The 7934-nt window shown below is 39.6% G+C and overlaps 1 non-coding gene across 1 annotated transcript; it reads left to right on the top strand.

The window, feature by feature from the left end:
• Positions 1 to 7343: 7343 nt before the first annotated feature.
• On the top strand, positions 7344 to 7447 carry LOC130952407 (small nucleolar RNA R71). Its single transcript, XR_009074588.1, has one exon. It is a non-coding gene; the product is annotated as a small nucleolar RNA R71 (small nucleolar RNA).
• The last annotated feature ends 487 nt before the right edge of the window (positions 7448 to 7934 follow it).

Here is a 7934-nt window from a genome sequence, read left to right as displayed (position 1 = left end):
GCGACCGCGCGAAATGGAAGAAATAACAGTGACGTGCTCGCGTGCATGACGCAACCGCGCGAATTGGAAGCTGCATGAATGACGCGAATGCGTGGACGACACGTACGCGTGGTACGAAAAACGCTGAGTGACGCGAACGCGTGGACAATGCGGCCACGTGACGTGCGCGATCTGCAGAATTTCAGAAGTCGCTGGCAGAGTTTCTGGGCCGGATTTTAACCCAGTTTTCGGCCCAGAAATACAGATTAGAGCCAGGGAACATGCAGAGACAGAGAACAACATTCATTCCGCATAATTTTTAGTTTTTAGATCTGAATTTATTCTTCCCCCAGGGTTTACTCACTTGAACATTCAGAATTAGGATTTTCAAGGTTTTGGCTTTAGCTTTTGAGAAGAGTCTACCTCCGGTACCAGTTACTTTTCATTTATTCTTCCATATTCTTAATTCCCCCAGAGTTGACATTGGATTATTTTCACAAGTTATTAATATAGACTATTTTTATTTTCAATTAATCCCTTTCATTATTATTTATTATGTCTTCTTTTATTTTCCCTATTGATTCTGTGAAGTTTATAATTATGATGAATGAGTAGTTCCATAACTTGATTGGGAGATGATTGAAAGGAAACCTTGAGTTGAATTACTCAAGAGAGAAATTATAATTGGGTTTATTATTGGATCACCCTCTAATCATTGACACTAGTCCTTCCCAAGGGAGAGGATTAGGACTTGTGATAGAAACAACTTTCCAACTTGCTTGACTTTCCTTTACCTAGTAAGGGATAACTAAGCAAAGCAACTTCCAATTATTAATTAATCTTGAGAGTACTTCAACAAGAATAGGGCTTCCAACTAATCTAGTCAATGCTTTTATTTAAAATTAATTAAATTCTCTAAATTAATTTCATGTTTATCAACTCAACCATTTTTGAAAACACCTGATTGATAAACTAGCACATCTTTCTGCAATTCGTTGGGAGACGACCTGGGATTCATACTCCCAGTATTTTAATTTCAATATTGTGACAACCCTTCTAAATTGATAAGAGGATTTTCGGCTGGTTAAGGACTGTACTTGCAACGTATTTCTATTAATAATTTCTTAACTCGCCAATTTCTGCCACGTCAAAGACTTACCAAGAACAACTTGAAGATCATGAAGAATGCAATGCATGAATTTTTCGAAAAAATGCATAAATTTTAAAAACATGCAATTGACACCAAACTTAAAAATTGACACTAGACTCAAACAAGAAACACAAAAATATTTTTGGTTTTTATAATTTTATTAATTTTTTTGGGTTTTTCAAAAATAATTTTTGGAAACATGAAAACAAAATAAAAAAATTTTTGAAATATTTTTGAAAACTTTTTTAAAAGAAAATTACCTAATCTGAGCAAAAAGATGAACCGTCAGTTGTCCAAACTCAAACAATCCCCGGCAACGGCGCCAAAAACTTGGTGCACAAAATTGTGATCATCAACAATGGCCCCAAAGACTTGGAGCTCTCAAACGTGAATCACACTTTGTCACAACTTCGCACAACTAACCAGCAAGTGCACTGGGTCGTCCAAGTAATAAACCTTACGTGAGTAAGGGTCGATCCCACGGAAATCGTTGGTATGAAGCAAGCTATGGTTATCTTGTAAATCTCAGTCAGGCGCATTCAAATGGTAATAATGGTTTTCAAATATAAGGATAAATAAACAGAAAATAAAGATAGAGATACTTATGTAAATCATTGGTGGGAATTTTAGATAAGTGTATGGAGATGCTTTGTCCCTTCTGAATCTCTACTTTCCTACTGCTTTCATCCAATCACTCTTACTCCTTTCTATGGCAAGCTATATGTAGGGCGTCATCATTGTCAATGGCTACTTCCCATCGTCTCAGTGAAAATGGTCCAAATGCTCTATCACAGCATGGCTAATCATCTGTTGGTTCTCGATCATATTGGAATAGAATCCAGTAAGTCTAAGTGTAGAAATCCACTTCCGGGGCCCACTTTGGCATGTGCTTGGGCTGAGCTTGAGCTTTACACGTGCAGAGGCTTCTCTTGGGGTTAAACGCCAAGTTGTAACATGTTTTTGGCGTTTAACTCTGGTTTGTGACTTGTTTCTGGCGTTTTACTCCAGAATGCAGTATGGAACTGGCATTGAACGCCAGTTTGCGTCATCTAAACTCAAATAAAGTATGGACTATTATATAATGCTGGAAAGCCCTGGATGTCTACTTTCCAACACAATTGAGAGTGCGCCATTTGGAGTTCTGTAGCTAAAGAAAATCTATTTCGAGTGCAGGGAGGTCAGAATCCAACAGAGTCAGCAGTCCTTTTTCAGCCTGAATCAGATTTTTGCTCAGGCCCCTCAATTTCAGCCAGAAAATACCTGAAATCATAGAAAAACACACAAACTCATAGTAAAGTCCAAAAATGTGAATTTTGCATAAAAACTAATAAAAACATCCCTAAAAGTAGCTAGATCTTACTAAAAACTACCTAAAAATAATGCCAAAAAGCGTATAAATTATCCACTCATCACAACACCAAACTTAATTGTTGCTTGTTCCTAAGCAACTAAAAATCAGATAGGATAAAAAGAAGAGAATATACTATAAATCTCAAAATATCAATGAATATTAGTTCTAATTAGATGAGCGGGACTTGTAACTTTTTGCTTCTGAACAGTTTTGGCATCTCAATTTATCCTTTGAAGTTTAGAATGATTGGCATCTCTAGGAATTCAGAGTTCAGATAGTGTTATTGATTCTCCTACTTTATGAGTCTTGGCCATGGCCCTAAGCACTTTGTTTTCTAGTATTACCACCGGATACATAAATGCCACAGACACATGACTGGGTGAGCCTTTTCAGATTGTGACTCAGCTTTGCTAAATTCTCTAGTTAGAGGTGTCCAGAGCTCTTAAGCACACTCTTTTTGCTTTGGATCACAACTTTAACCACTCAGTCTCACGCTTTTCACTTGGACCTACATGCCACAAGCACATGGTTAGGGACAGCTTGATTTAGCCGCTTAGGCCTGGATTTATTTCCTTGGGCCCTCCTATCCATTGATGCTCAAAGCCTTGGATCCTTTTTACCCTTGCCTTTTGGTTTTAAGGGCTATTGGCTTTTTCTGCTTGCTTTTTCTTTTTCCTTTAATTTTTTTCGCCCTTTTTTTTCGCAAGCTTTGTTCTTTATTGCTTTTTCTTGCTTCAAGAATCAATTTTATGATTTTTCAGATCATCAATAACATTTCTCTTTTTCATCATTCATTCAAGAGCCAACAATTTTAACATTCATAAATAACAAGATCAAAAATATGCATTGTTCAAGCATTCATTCAGAAAACAAAAAGTATTGTCACCACATCAATATAGTTAAACTAATTTCAAGGACAATTTTAAAACTCATGTACTTCTTGTTCTTTTGTATTAAAAACATTTTTCATTTAAGAAAGGTGAAGGATTCATGGAATTATTCATAGCCTTAAGACATAGACACTAGACACTAATGATCATGTAATAAAGACACAAACATAGACAAACATGAAGCTCAAAAACCGAAAAATAGAGAGATAAGAACAAGGAAGTTAAGGAATGAGACCAATGGTGTCCTTGAGCTCCTCTATGTCTTTTTCTTGCCTTTGTTGCTCCTCCCTCACAGCTCTTTGATCTTCTCTAATCTCATTAAGAACGATGGAGTGTTCTTGATGTTCCACCCTTAATTGGTTCATGTTATGACTCAATCCTTCTAGAGAAATGTTGAGTTGTTCTCAATAGTTATTTGGAGGAAAATGCATCCCTTGAGGCATCTCAGGGATTTCTTGATGATGAGCTTCCTCATGCGTCTCTTGAGATCCATGAATGGGCTCTCTTGTTTGCTCCATCCTCTTCTTAGTGATGGGCTTGTCCTCTTCAATGAGGATGTCTCCTTCTATGACAACTCCAGCTAAGTTGCATAGATGGCAAATGAGATGAGGAAAAGCTAGCCTTGCCAAGGTAGAGGGCTTTTCGGCTACTTTATAGAGTTCTAGAGAGATGACTTCATGAACTTCTACTTCCTCTCCAATCATGATGCTATGGATCATGATGGCCCGATCCACAGTTACTTCAGATCGGTTGCTAGTGGGGATGATGGAGCATTGGATGAACTCCAACTATCCTCTAGCCACAGGCTTAAGGTCCAGTCTTCTCAATTGAACTGGCTTGCCTTTTGAGTCTCTTTTCCATTGAGCTCCTTCCATACATATGTCCATGAGGACTTGGTCCAACCTTTGATCAAAGTTGACACTTCTAGGGTAGGGGCGTGCGTCTTCTTGCATCATAGGCAAGTTGAATGCCAACCTTACATTTTCTGGACTGAAATCTAAGCATTTTCCCCGAACCATTGTAAGATAATTATTTGGATTCGGGTTCATACTTTGATCATGGTTCCTAGTGATCCATGCATTGACATAAAACTCTTGAACCATTAAGATTCTAACTTGTTGAATGGGGTTGGTAAGAACTTCCCAACCTCTTCTTTGGATCTCATGTCGGATCTCTGGATACTCATTTTTCTTGAGCATGAAAGGGACCTCAGGGATCACCTTCTTCTTGGCCACAACTTCATAGAGGTGGTCTTGATGGGCTTTTCAGATGAATCTCTCCATCTTCCATGACTCGGAGGTGGAAGCTTTTGTCTTCCCTTTCCTCTTTCTAGAGGTTTCTCCGGCCTTAGGTGCCATAAATGGTTATGGAAAAACAAAAAAGCTATGCTTTTACCACACCAAACTTAGAATGTTGCTCATCCTCGCGCAAAAGAAGAAAGAATAGATGAAGAAGAAGAGGATATGAAGGAGAGGGAGAGAATTGTGGGTTTCGGCCAAGGGGAAGAAGAGTGGGTGGTGTTGTGTGAAAATAAAGAAGGATGGAGGGGTTTATATAGTGGAGGGAGAGGGGTTTAGTGTTCGGTCATTTAAGGTGGGTTTGGGTATGAAAGAGATTTTGAAAATTGAAGGTGGGTGGGGTTTTTGAGGAAGAGTGGATGAATGTGAGTGGTGAAGAGGTGATGGGGAAGAGAGATTGAGGTGATTGGTGAAGGGTATTTGGGGAAGAGTGTTATTAGATTGTGTGAAGAAGAGAGAAGGTGAGTTGAGGTAGGTAGGGATCCTGTGGGGTCCACAGATCCTGAGGTATCAAGGATTAATCTTCCCTGCACCATTTAGGCATGTAAAACGCCCTCGTATGCAATCCTGGCGTTTAACGCCAGACTGCTACCTGTTTCTGGCGTTAAAGGCCACTTTGCTGCTTGTTTCTGGCATTTAACGCCAGCTTTCCTCAGGGTGCAACCTGGTGTTTAAATGCCAGACTGTTGCTTGTTTCTGGCATTCAACGCAAGCTACATGCTCTGTTCTGGTGTTAAACGCCAGCCACATGCTCCTTACTGGCGTTTAAACGCCAGTAAGCTCTTCCTCCAGGGTGTGCTATTTTTTATGCTGTTTTTCTTTTTCTTTGATTTTTGTAGTTGTTTTTGTGACTCCACATGATCATGAACCTAAGAAGACATAAAAGAACAAAAGAAAACATGGATAAGTAAAAGTTGGGTTGCCTCCCAATAAGCGTTTCTTTAATGTCAATAGCTTGACAGTGAGCTCTCATGGAGCTTCACAGATGTTCAGAGCATTGTTGGGACCTCCTAACAGTAAACTTAGAGTTTGAATGTGGGGGTTCATCACCAAACTTAGAGTTTGGTAGTGGCCTCCCAACACCAAACTTAGAGTTTGATTGTGGAGGCTTTATTTGACTCTGTATTGAGAGAAGCTTATCGTGCCTCTTTTCCATGGTTGCAGAGGAAGATCCTTGAGCTTTAAAGACAATGTAGTCCCTATTCACTTGAAGGACTAGTTCACCTCTATCAACATCAATCACAGCTTTTACTGTGGCTAGGAAGGGTCTTCCAAGAATGATGGATTCACTCTCATCCTTTCCAGTGTCTAAGATTATGAAATCAGTAGGGATGTAAAGGCCTTTAACCTTTACCAACACGTCCTCTACCAATCCATAAGCTTGTTTTATTGACTTGTCTGCCATCTCTAATTAGATTCTTGTAGCTTATACCTCAAAGATCCCCAGTTTCTCCATTACAAAGAGTGGCATAAGATTTATACCTGACCCCAGGTCACACAGAGCCTTCTCAAAGGTCATGGTGCCTATGGTACAGTGTATTAAGAATTTACCAGGATCTTGTTTCTTTTGAGGTAAAGTTTTCTGAACCCATGTATTTAGTTCACTAATAAGCAAGGGAGGTTCACTTTCCCAAGTCTCATTACTAAACAACTTGGCATTCAGTTTCATGATGGCTCTTAGATATTGAGCAACTTGCTCTTCAGTTACATCTTCATCCTCTTCAGAGGAAGAATAGTTCTCAGAGCTCATGAATGGCAGAATAAAGTTTAATGGAATCTCTATGGTCTCTATATGAGCCTCAGATTCCTTTAGGTCCTCAATAGGGAACTCATTTCTGTCTGGATGACGTCCCATGAGGTCTTCCTCATTGGGATTCACATCCTCCCCTTCCTCTTTGGATTCGGCCATTTTGATTATATCAATGGCCTTGCACTATCTTTTTGGATTCTCTCTTGTATTGCTTGGGAGAGCACTATGAAGAGTTTCAGTGATTTTCTTACTCAGCTGACCCACTTGTGTCTCCAAGTTTCTAATGGAGGACCTTGTTTCATTCATGAAACTTAAGGTGGCCTTAGATAGATCAGAGACTATGTTTGCTAAGCTGGAGGGACTCTGCTCAAAATTCTCTGTCTGTTGCTGAGAAGATGATGGAAAAGGCTTGCTATTGCATAACCTATTTCTTCCACCATTATTAAAGCCTTGTTGGGGCTTTTGTTGATCTTTCCATGAAAAATTTGGATGATTTCTCCATGAGGGATTATAGGTGTTTCTAGAGGCTTCACCTATGTAATTCACCTCTGCCATTGCAGGGTTCTCAGGATCATAAGCTTTTTCTTAAGAAGATGCCTCTTTAGTACTGTTGGATGCATTTTGCAATCCATTCAGACTCTGAGAAATCATGTTGACTTGCTGAGTCAACATTTTGTTCTGAGCCAATATGGCATTTAGAGCATCAATTTCAAGAACTCCCTTCCTCTGAGGCGTCCCATTACTCACAGGATTTCTCTCAAAGGTGTACATGAATTGGTTATTTGCAACCATGTCAATGAGTTCTTGAGCTTCTGCAGGCGTTTTCTTTAGGTGAATGGATCCACCTGCAGAATGGTCCAGTGACATCTTAGAAAGCTCATATAGACCATCATAGAATATATCTAAAATGGTCCACTCTGAAAGCATGCCAGAAGGACACTTTTTGGTCAACTGCTTATATCTTTCCCAAGCTTCATAGAGGGATTCACCATCTTTTTGCTTGAAGGTCTAAACATCCACTCTAAGCTTGCTCAGCTTTTGAGGAGGAAAGAACTTGGCCAAGAAGGCCGTGACCAGCTTATCCCAAGAGTCCAGGCTATCTTTAGGTTGTGACTTCAACCATGTTCTAGCTCTGTCTCTCACAGCAAAGGGGAAAAGCATGAGCCTGTAGACTTCATGATCTACTCCATTAGTCTTAACAGTATCATAGATCTGCAAGAATTCAGTTAAAAACTGATAGGGATCTTCTGATGGAAGTCCATGGAACTTGCAGTTCTGTTGCATCAAAGCAATTAGTTGAGGCTTCAGCTCAAAATTGTTTGTTCCAATGGCAGGGATTGAGTTGCTTCTTCCATAAAAATTGGAAGTAGGTGTAGTATAATCACCAAGCATCCTCCTTGTGCCTCCACCATTGTTATTGGGTTCGGCCATGTCTCCTTCTTTTTCGAGATTCTCTGTAAGGTTTTCTCTGGATTGTTGTGCTTTAGCTTCTCTTAGCTTCTTCTTCAGAGTCCTT

The sequence above is a fragment of the Arachis stenosperma genome, chromosome 9 (genome assembly GCF_014773155.1).
Source record: "Arachis stenosperma cultivar V10309 chromosome 9, arast.V10309.gnm1.PFL2, whole genome shotgun sequence".
Taxonomy (NCBI): domain Eukaryota; kingdom Viridiplantae; phylum Streptophyta; class Magnoliopsida; order Fabales; family Fabaceae; genus Arachis; species Arachis stenosperma.
Note: the sequence above shows the minus strand (reverse complement) of the source record. Positions and strands in the feature narration are given on the sequence as shown.